Source organism: Anarhichas minor, unplaced genomic scaffold, assembly GCF_050575085.1.
Source record: "Anarhichas minor isolate MPS153535 unplaced genomic scaffold, ASM5057508v1 ptg000011l, whole genome shotgun sequence".
Taxonomy (NCBI): domain Eukaryota; kingdom Metazoa; phylum Chordata; class Actinopteri; order Perciformes; family Anarhichadidae; genus Anarhichas; species Anarhichas minor.
This window is the reverse complement of record NW_027466457.1, coordinates 13,714,020-13,725,655: the sequence shown is the minus strand read 5'-3', so window position 1 is coordinate 13,725,655 and position 11,636 is coordinate 13,714,020.

The following is an 11,636-nucleotide window of genomic DNA, read 5'->3' as shown; positions in this document are numbered from 1 at the left end:
GTGTTTGAGACAAAGTCGATCTTTGAGGTTGAATTTATTTTCCTGAATGTTCACCGAGTTCAAGAGGCCTCAGAGAAATGTTTTCCTGCTTCCCTTTCATTGAGCTGCCGGGCTCGAAGTGAACACGGGCAACGAGTCGTCATTAGACAAAACACGGACAAGAAACCCGGTCTATGTGTAAAAAGAAACGACGAAGCTTAACCTGAGGACCGGCATCCTGCTGAACAAAGCAGGTTTGAATGTTTGAAACCAGGGAACGCAAATAAGGAAGGAGACGAGAACTAATGAGGAGCCAGTGTCCATGGTAACCTGTCCTTCACTTAGCCTCGTTGAGAAACAACTTTTGGTTTTTACTGTGACAAAGCCGAGAGACACTCAAATGTCACAGAGGAGCTCATGACTCGTAGCACACAATATTTTAATAATTACCTGAAAATGTAGTAAAATGTGCACTCAACCCGATCGAAGATGTAAAAAACTTGACCAATATTATAACAAAATGTCTGATGATGTAATATTGGATTTGAAATGAAAGAATGACTTTTAGGTTAAAGTGTTGACTTTGAGCACCAGACAGCAATGTGCACACACTAGCAGAAACATCCTGCTCGTCCACTCCGTTATGATCTGTGCGGGTGCAATTTAGCAGAAATCAGATAGTTTCTAATTTTAAATGTACTAAATTATTACAGTCAACTGTTTTTCATTTCAAATTCCATTTCAAACCCTTTTTGAAAGCAAATATTTCACAAGATGAGGCGCTGTGTATGAAACACTGGATCGACTGTTTTACCTTCATCGCTTCACTCACTTGTGTCGCCACATTTTGCACCTTTTGTCATCTTCTGTTGCAGCGATCCGTCCGGTCTGAGCGAAGATACTTCAATGACCGGTCAGCACGGGTATGATGGGGCTTTGAGTTTCATGCGTCTTCACCCGATAACAACATACCAGAAGCATCTGTTGTACATTTAAAATTCATGAAGCGTTGACAGTTTACAATTCCAAACATGAAATCAGTGTCGAATGTTAATATTTTTTGTAGGATAACATGACTCTAACAGTGTTATACATTTTGTATACTTGCACATTTTACATTTGCGGGAATAAAAACATGCTTTTTAAAATGATTACGATATCCGTCAAAATGATTGCATCATCATTTTTGGTGTTTAAGCTAAAAATGTTATTACAATATCAGTCAGGCTATTTATTACGTTATAGGGTTTCATTGCATCTGCGATCAGGTTAAGTGCAAACTTCAGGCGTTATTATATTGTCAGGTAATTATTCATGGGCTTTTTTTCTGAATATGAGTTACATTTTTCAAAGTTTAAATGTTCAAAATCCTCCTGCAGACTTTTAAACCTGCAAACAGAACAGCAGATTGAAAAACAAACTACGCCAAGCTGGATAGTCCTGAAATAAGCCGGTGTGCATGTTGATCCAAATCTATTTGAGCCAAGAAAGGAACTGGAACACGCAGCTTTTTTCTTTTTCTTGTATAAATACTTTGAATTGACCGCAGCCAATAAATAATAGTGAAATCTGAAGCTGTGTGCTCCTGTTTCCTTTTGAGCAATAGTCAAAGATTTGCATCAACATCGGCTTGTGCTTCTCTGAGAGCCTCAGCTGCTGTATATAATCGTAGTATGTAGCCGTGAGAGGAGCTTCTGTGTATGTTATGTGGATCAGCACCCAAGTCATCGTCCATCCAAAGCCACGCATCTATGAGGCTGTTGTTTCTGATAAGCTGTTATTACCAAGCGGCCAGGCAGTAACGTGAACCCGCACGCTGGCAGTTTTAAAGCCACCTTAAGCTGAGAGTAAATCCCTGAGGGCCAATGCCTCTCACTCAGGACCCGCTGCAGAGAAGGCTCCAAACAAATAGCACTCTATCTGCAGCTAATTTAACAGCCCGTGACTTCTGTATGGCTCTTCCTTCTTTTTCACCTCTGAGTTCCCATGTTCTCGTTCTCTCTCTCTCTCTCTCTCTCTCTCTCTCTCTCTCTCTCTCTCTCTCTCTCTCTCTCTCTCTCTTGTGATATCTCTCTCTCTCAGGGGAGGAAAGCTTCTCTCCCTCTTCCATCGCGTTGTGTTTTTCCCTCCTTAAGGGACTGAATATCTTGTCGTTGTGCGAGGGAAGGTCACATCGACACGTATTTTTCATAACTGTCGCCTGTACGTGTCTGACCCAGAGACCCTGTCTTGTGTCCGTCACCATGATGAATGAGACGTCCCTCCCCGTCAGCGTATTGCTTACAACCGGTTTATAATCATTGTAGCTCTCTCTCCTCCTGACACTGCAAGACCTCAGCGATGAAAATGAGGAATGTCCTTTTTTTAAAAAGATGTGGGCATGTGAGTGTGAGTGGGTTTGTGATGCAGCATATATAGATATTTGTGTCAGTGCTTCAAGGTGAAAAACCAGCTCTCAGAAAGTCTTCACTATGCTGAAGTTATATCTGCTTTTAGGTTTGGGTCTCACTGGGTCGGGGACAGTCTTTCAACACTTTATAGCAAAATAACACGGACGGCATCAACATAGCTTCCCTTCAGTTGTAAAGAAATAAGGCATTTACACAGTCTTGAGTTTGTTAGGCACATTTTTCCATTCACAACTGTAATGCGAAGGTTAGGAGTTGTTTCATCGTGCTAACAGTAGGTGGCGCTTATTCTCTTATCAGGTGCCATCATATCATTGGAGAAGAAGCTGCCAAACATCAAATGGTGGAAGATATTCCTGTTTATTTCATGTATTGATTTGAGGAAGGATTCAGACTCCTCCTCGCTGCACACAGATCTGATGTTCTCATCCGTCACTATTTGATATCTCTCCAATGTACGCATTTCACTTTCATCGCTACCCCAACTTTTCCACCTCAGCCGATCGCAAAAAAGTTTTGTTATTAGTTCATATTTAACAAAAACACACAATGAACAGAGATCCTAAAGTAAAAATATGTTTTAAAAACTTCCTGTTAAAACACAAAACATTCCCTTGAAAAGGAAACTTTTCAAGGGAATTTATTTATTCCCATAAAAACATAACACTTTAGGAAACGTAAGAAAAGTAGGAAATATAACACTTGAGGCGATAACATGTCCCCTTCAAAATAAAAGTCTCCCTTTTATTAGAATTCAACACAACATTACACACTGCCACACAAGTTCATTTAGGAGAAATAAGGCAGGCGTGTGAATGTGACTTCTTGTTCTAGATACAGCCTGAACACAAACGGCTCGTTACTGTGGGTGTTTATACTGTTGGACAGCGAGGGGAAATGTTTGTGGTGGCCTGAAAAAGAAGGTCTGACACATTTTAGTGTGATGTTTGAACAGCATGTACTGTGTGTGTGTGTGTGTGTGTGTGTGTGTGTGTTTGAATGTAGACTGCTCTCAGCGCCTCATTAGGCCTTTAGATGGAGGGAGGGGGGTTACAGGGGGTAGCAGTGATGTCATGGTTGGCACGCTGTGGACCGGACTCTAAGAGACGAAGACGCTTTGCCAATATCCTCCTGCTGCATTTTCATGCTTGTCCTCACTCTCCGGGTGGTCGGTCGGCCCGTCGGTCTGTTTGCTTCTCTCGCTGTCACTCTGATTATAGTTCCTCCTGCTCCTGTAAAGTTTATTATGAAGGTTTTTCAACTAACGTTTTTTTTTGGAGTGCTTCAAATATATGACAAACATTGCTGCAAATCCAATTTGAAACTATTAATGTAAAGCTGGTTTTGTGCTCGCAAATCATTGATCCTTTATTATTAATGCAATAGATGCCAATTTAAATGCCATTTCAAAGACTTATCCTGTCAGCACTGTTACCATCGTTTGCACTGTTTGCGCTTTTAGCACCGTTAGCTGCAAACTTCCGGCTCAGCTGTCGCCATGTTGAGAGCCGTGTAGAGGCAATCCGTCAATCATAGATATGCACTGAATTTGGAATTTAATATCTTTACATCAAATCACAAAATATCAGTCACTATTCATTTTTATGCAGAAATATTGTTTTTTGTTTTTGAGAAACCCTTAAATGTGATTGTTAAAGATTGAGTGAGACATTTTATAGTATTAGAAAAATAAACGTGTCATTGCTGTCACATTTATGAATACTGAATATCTGAAACTTTACTCAAAAACTATTGGTATCAGACATTAGTGTTCACAAGGATGTGTGAGTGTGAGAGTGTGGCTGTGGGAGCTGTAGGGCATCACCATGGCAGTCGGCAGCAACAAAGACTGAATGATAGACTTGCAAAAGGGGCTCAGAGGCCCTTCGAGGAGCAGAAGAATAGAAGGAGATTGGGATGGCTGCTATTATAGAAGTTGGAATAGCTCGAGTCTGCTCTGAAATACTTACATACGGAAATACCAAAGAGCTCTGGCTCTTACATTGACACTTCCTCACCCTCCATCGTATCCTCTTCCTATTGATTTTTAGTCTTTTAATGTGTCAGACATGGTTATGTGAGCTCCAGCCCCGTGTTAAATAAGGTGATGAATTCTCCCGAAAAGACGAGAGGTTAGTAAAGTACTTTGCAATCATTTGGCTAATATTCTCCTCATTCATGTGTTAATGACTCCAATGCTGATAATGAGTCGGAGCTATTCAAGAACCCAATTTGACATCGTGAGTGCAAAGTTTTCAACCGAATCGTTTTTTGAACAAGTAAAGTGATTCGTATATTTTAATTGTCACATTATCATAAAGACATTTGTGTCTTTGTTTTTTGTGTCTCTTATTGACGCTTTTGAATTACAAGAAGTACAGATTAGAATGCTTGAACTAAAACCAAGACTAGACACATTTTTTAAGGTGAATTAACTGGAAAACGTAAGCACACCTGTTGCTTTAGTTGAAGGATTAGACTCATAGAAGAGCGGGATCGGTCTCAATCACTGTCTTGGATTTCAAAGTATTGGCCGTCGGCTCGCCCCCCAATTTAGAGAAAACCAGACCACCTAAAAACATTCTGTATCTGTTTAAGTGTACGCTATATTTAGATTATATTCCTGAGAGTGAAACTTCTCAATGGAGTGTTGGGGCTTCGAAGAGAGCAAAGATAACAGCTTCATTTCCCCATCGCAGAGGGCTGTCTGACAAGAAAGGGCAGTGAAAATATTCTGAATATAGCATACATTTAAACTGATATAGATTTTATTTTAGGCAGCTAAAATACATTGTGCTGCTGCCCCCGTCCACACAAGTACATTGCTTTGCTCCAGTGCTGGTATTCATGGTTGTTTCTCCAAACTGGGGTCATGCTGACCGCCATCTTCTGTGGTAATACACTGACTCTGGATAAGTACCTCAAACAACCCCACATCAAAACATCCAAACTGTCCTTTTAATGGCTCACTGTTTGACTAAAGCCACAAGCAAGCCAGTTGCTACAGTTACCACCACACTGGTACATTGATGATTGACAATTTCTCTGCAACAATTGATGAATGATAAGAATTCAGTCGGAAGAATAGTTTTGAGAGAACTCTGTCTGTGTACATATTAAATGTGAGACGAGTTTTTTTTCTTGAAGATAAGATGTACTTTAACTGATCCCTGAGGGGATATTTGAAGGCTTTGCAGAGGTTTGGATGTCTAGTCACTCATTAAACCAGCATTGTACTCCTGACTCTACAAGGCACCACTTTAAAGGGTTTATTGCATCATAGATCAAAGTTAAGCGGATTCTGTTGTGTTGAGTATCTCTGACACATACATATCCCACTTCACATGTGGATAAATGACTATTAGTTATCCCCAGAGCCAAGGCTCACTTCTTAAAAAAATACAGTTAGACACAGGGCGTCTGTAGAATCGAGCAAACGGTATCAGAAAATCTAAAAGTGCTTACACTTCGAAAAAAGCTAACTAGAAAGCGGCACTCAGTGGAGTGCAGATCTCCGCAAGGTGTCTACAACGACCACTGATGTGTTGTTCGATTGAATGAATACAACCCACCGTCTAGACACCAAGAGGCCACGTACAGTACAGCCGCAGCAGGCTAGTTGTCATATAAGACATTTCATACAATTTTGACAAAAACTAAATTAAACTCACCAATCAGTGAAAAGCTGTTGTGGCGCTCACTCACTCACTCACTCACTCACTCACTCACTCACTCACTCACTCACACACTCACTCACTCACTCACTCACACACTCACTCACTCACACACTCACTCACTCACTCACTCACACACTCACTCACTCACTCACTCACTCACTCACTCACTCACTCACACACTCACTCACTCGCTAACACACTCACTAACACACTCACTCACTAACACACTCACTAACACACTCACTAACACACTCACTAACACACTCACTAACACACTCACTAACACACACTCACTCACTCACACTCACTCACTCACTCACTCACTAACACACTCACTCACTAACACACTCACTAACACACTCACTCACTAACACACTCACTCACTCACTCACTAACACACTCACTCACTCACTCACTAACACACTCACTCACTCACTCACTCACTCACTCACTAACACACTCACTCACTCACTCACTCACTAACACACTCACTCACTCACTCACTAACACACTCACTCACTCACGGACGGATGGACGGACGGACGGACGGATGCATGCAATTGCATGATCCTCCTGATAACAAATGCAGGTGTACCTAAAGCACTTTATATGACTGAACATACACTTTTTTTGTTCATATTATTCGAGCCATTTATTTATATTTTTAGTTTCTTGTTATTGATTTGATTGTGTGAACTATAAACAAGTTTCAGACATAACCTATCAATAACTTGATCAATAACAGACATTGGATACTTGTGTCTTTGCTTCTTTCCTAGAGACGCTGGCTAACTCTAACTCTAAAGGCTTTAGATGGCTTAGTAGCAGCCAAACATTCAGCGCTGCCAAATCACAGGACCAGGATTAGCATCAGGAGCTAAGACTCTGGCTTCCTGTTGCTGTCGTGAACTAATGACCGCTGAGCAGGTTGCATCAGTTTGGCATGAAACACTGGTTCAATAATGTACAACGTCTATCAACGTTGATTATTGTGGCTCATAATTAATGTATGCAAATACGTATTAAATTACAGTAAACAAGTAGCAAACAGGGAATGAGTGCTCAGTTAAAGACAAACAATTAACTATCATAAGATAACACTAATTAATCAGTATGTCTCTTAACTGTTCAGACCAGTGAAAACATTGCAATGTTTTGGCATGTTTTGGCGTGACGGGATGTATTTTAATGGTCTGCACTGCAGACCTCAGCAGTGACTCAGCAGTGACTAGACACAAACAACTGTAGTCAACTGTAGGAAGATGAGCACGGAGACAGCCGGGTCTCTACCGACTTCTTTCATTTTCCAACCCACTTCACACCACTTTATCTCTACGCTCAGACGATCGTTCCCAGTCTGAAGGAAGGAATGAGTTCCCATTAGGCAAATGAGATTAAGACCGGGGTAATAACTTGTTGATGTCAGCTTCCATCAGCCTCTGTTGATCTGACGTGTATATGAAGATGAAGAGTGAGGCATCAGTTCAGCTCATTACTTTCCCTAATGTTCTTTAGTTACGTTAAATAGAAAACAAGACCAGAGTTACAGCAATGGGATGTATGGTGGAGCTGCAAATAATAGCTATAAAGAAATCAGATTCTATTTATGAGCGTTTATTTCACATTATCTTTATGTAAAGTACCAATAAACAGGATCGCAACAGTGTGAGAAAGTTTAAAAAATATATTTATAAAATCTTACACCAGTCAAAGCCCTCCTACGTTCCCATCTTCTCCCTGAAAGGATGATATTTGTGATGAATACATTGAGTTCATAAATGATATTAAAACAAATGAATGAATGATAATATTGATTATACTAATAATAACATGTAATAAAAAAGAAAACGAGATAAGAAATACATGTAAAATATATTATAATGTTATAAAACAAACACAAAGTTGTATCAAATACCTCAAATTCACACCCCGTCTCATATATTAATAATAAGTAACATCACACATTTACCAAATATTGCCTTAAATCGCTCCAATATTTCTCATAAAGTAATGGGTTTCTTTTTAAATGAAACACTATGTGTTCACATATATGTGTCATATGTGAGGCTATTTCTTTGAACCACATGAAGGTGGACGGTGGGTCATAATTCTTCCATGTCATAGCTATGTCATTACAGTTTTTGCTAGCAGTTGAGGCTATTTCGAAAAATTGTGCTTTGTCTAATATCTTGAGGTGTTACTGACATGCCCCCTCAGAGGAAAAGTCTGGCTAAGCAAAGTATATCAACATCTTCTTTCACTCATCGAATAATCTAATCTAATCCGAGCTGTAACCTTTTCTTTGCAGTGGTCAAGGCTCGAAATGTGCGTTATAACAACATGAAATGCTTTGACCTTGTGTGTATGTGTGTGTGCTTTCACAGCATAACACTATCCACCATCGTTCTATATTTAGAACAGGATGTCGGCCGTCTGTCCGCCTGACATTAAATTACAATTGTGACTTTTACGTTTGAAAGAGGAGCTGTCCTTGGTACTGAACCATTTTCAGCTCTGTGATAAACTGACATTAGCTCCAAACCACTAGTTTTTTCTCCACTTTAAACATTACAACTTCTTAAACTGAATGTTATGATAACGCACCTTTATACTAAAGTGTGTTAGAGTCCGTCTGCCTGTAAGTAGCCCCTGCTCGAAACGTTTTTACATTCTTTAAATTCCTTGAACCCTCTCACCATCCCACTTGCCTCTGTAAATGTGGAGCATGCTATCTGGAGCAGTGCAGTGGCTGGGCCTCGGTCGATCAGTGCTCCGCTTTAGTCGCCTTTAAACGGAGCGTTCTCATTTTGGGAGTTCAGACACGGATATTTATATCAAGCAGGTCAGCTGAGGAAGAGCCGGAATGAGCGGAAACACTGAGTTTTGTCTGACAAATGACCTTCCTTCCTCTGGGCCATCGCCGTTATGAGCAGAGTCGTGGAAAGACCAAGAGGGAGTGAAGAGTTCACTTTCCAAGATCTTTAAGTCAACCGACAGAAGCCGAGCGCACAACGTCCGGTGTCTGCTCTGTTGTTACGTTGTTGTTGTCAAGAAAATGGATCATACTGATGTGTGATTTAGTTCGACCAGAGTCCCCCGCTGGATTACGCATTACTAAATGTTTCTCTGCTGGAATTTATTAAGTTCAGGTATCATGGCATGTCATGCATTATAAATAAATTATAAAATCTATAAATAATCAATGAAGTGATCCTACTAATAGATATTGTATGTGTAACCAAATCCTGATAGATCCTCTTTACAATAGAACTCTTGTAAGAGATATTATAAAAACACATAAACAAGCCACACTGTTGCACTGAATGTTCCTCCACTAATGTGTGCACCGCAGTTTATTTTAACTACATCGTCCTGCTGCCCGCAAACGCTCATTAGAGCACCAAATGTGGATTCATCCGCAGCTGAAATTAGTTCCCAAAAAGAGAAAAGAGTTCACAAAAAATACCAAACTACATTTCAGAGCTGTTTAAGGAACGGATTTGTTGACAGTGAAAGAATAATGCCTGCCTTCTACCTCAAATGAATACATCAAAAAGTCCATTGAATCTTAACATATCGGCTGATAACAAGAAATTGCTGTACAGAAATGACGAAGGCATTTTTGAGGCAATTAAGTCATCAAATATTATCCTCTCGTTAACACTTAATTAGCTGTTGTTTTTTTAACTGTAAAATGTGCTGCTCACCAATATCTCTGCCAAAATTCTTTAAATACCCAATTTAAGCATTCCTTATCAAAAATGTGTGTTTATTCTTCGTGTTTGTGTAAAACTTAAAATACGATATTGCCCAATATATCATTATCTGATCGGCTATCAATATAGTATCATCAATTGGGCTCGAATTGCTATAGAAACTGGATAAACCCTGAAAACAGCAAATAGATGAATTTGTAGACTCTTACATCAATTCCTTAATTGGGAAAGAAATTATCTTTTCTATTTTTAACCCTCCTTTAACGCAAAGAAGTTCTGGATCCAAAGCTAACACTAACGACACTAAAAAAGCGACACTAACTGAAGTCACACAAATTGAGTATGTAGTGAGTAAATGGACTGAGTGAACAGCAGAAATGTGTCACAATGACATGCTAATGATATGCACAGCTCTGATGTTGAAAATCACAGGCACGTTACTGAGCTAGAGTACCAACTGATACGATAAGAAGAAGAGTATTTAAGATTGATTCAGTTGCCGAAGAACGCAGGGAGCCAATAAACCCAAGTAGGAATCAACAGTCAGTGTGAACATTTTCATGAGATGTGAAAGGATGATGCCCTCTGTCTGTGTGGGATGCCAGTGAAGGAAAGCTACGGGGATGAACAGATGAGGGCAACTTGGCTGAACGTCGCGCTCTTCAAAAGGACCGTTTAAAACAAACGCATTTAAGCCGAGGAACAGATGCCGGCCTGCCTGAGGACGCTTTAGCTTCAAACTGTTTGTATCTCAGTGGATACAATGACACCCTGAAGGCTGACTCACATTATTGAGATGTAATTTTATTGAATACAAGAGCACAGAGTTAAAAGACTGGCACTGTGATGGATGTTTGTTGTGATTGTCACGCAGTTTTTTTTGTGTTACCCAACTGTGACTTTCACTTTGTTGTTCAAAGGAGTAATGTGCACTATTCTGCTGCAGTAGACGTACAAATACCTTCCCTTGAAATCTGCCTGAAACTCGCATTGTGAATAGTTTTAAGGAGCTCTACTCAGAAGATCTGTAGTCCAGATTCCAGCCTTGAGGATACAGACGGGAATAGGCTGACGTGGTGGTGTGTGGACTTTGTAGGAGGTGGAGATGCGTTTAATCAAGGCGTGTCTGACGCACTGCAGAGATAAGTCGATACCCACCTTGACTCAAGTCATCGGAAAATCCATCAGTCTTCCCCCTTTTGACAGTCTGTAGGCTGAGCACATCTATCATGTGTCGTATGTACCAAACCAGAGCTTGAAGGTTAAATTGACATTTGTCAGGGCCACACAAAGATGACTATTAATATGTAGTTATACCTTTTGATAGTGTCCTAACGATAGCTTGTAGTTAGATTGACCTAAATAATACATTTGCTATAATGTTAAGAAAAGGAAAAGCAGAAACAAAATCCATGAATCTGAGTATTACGGGACCTTTAAAGTCTTTGTGCACTCAACGTCCCCTCCACAGATTCCTGTCCATCAGCGGCGTTTTGGAGTGAAAGTGAACCGGATCTGAGAGACATCCAGCCCGCGGTGACAATAAGACACATTGTTGATGCAGAGCGTCGGGGGAAAACAGCAGTGATTTTCAGACCGACTTAGAGTGTCTTTGTTGTTTTAGTATCACGTTGTACCAGTCTGCTGCGGGCAGCCATCAACGGCAGCTAATGCACAGCCTCCTCTCCTCCGTTTCACCCGAGGAAAGCACATCAGGAGGTCAAAGGGCACACGCCAGCTCTCTGGGCTTCATTCTCCTCAATGTGGATTTAACAAATTCCCCACCTCGACGCCGGCGTCTCGGGGCTCTGTGTCGACGAGGTGGCCTCAGTTGTTGTTTGTTGCTCTCGTCAGCG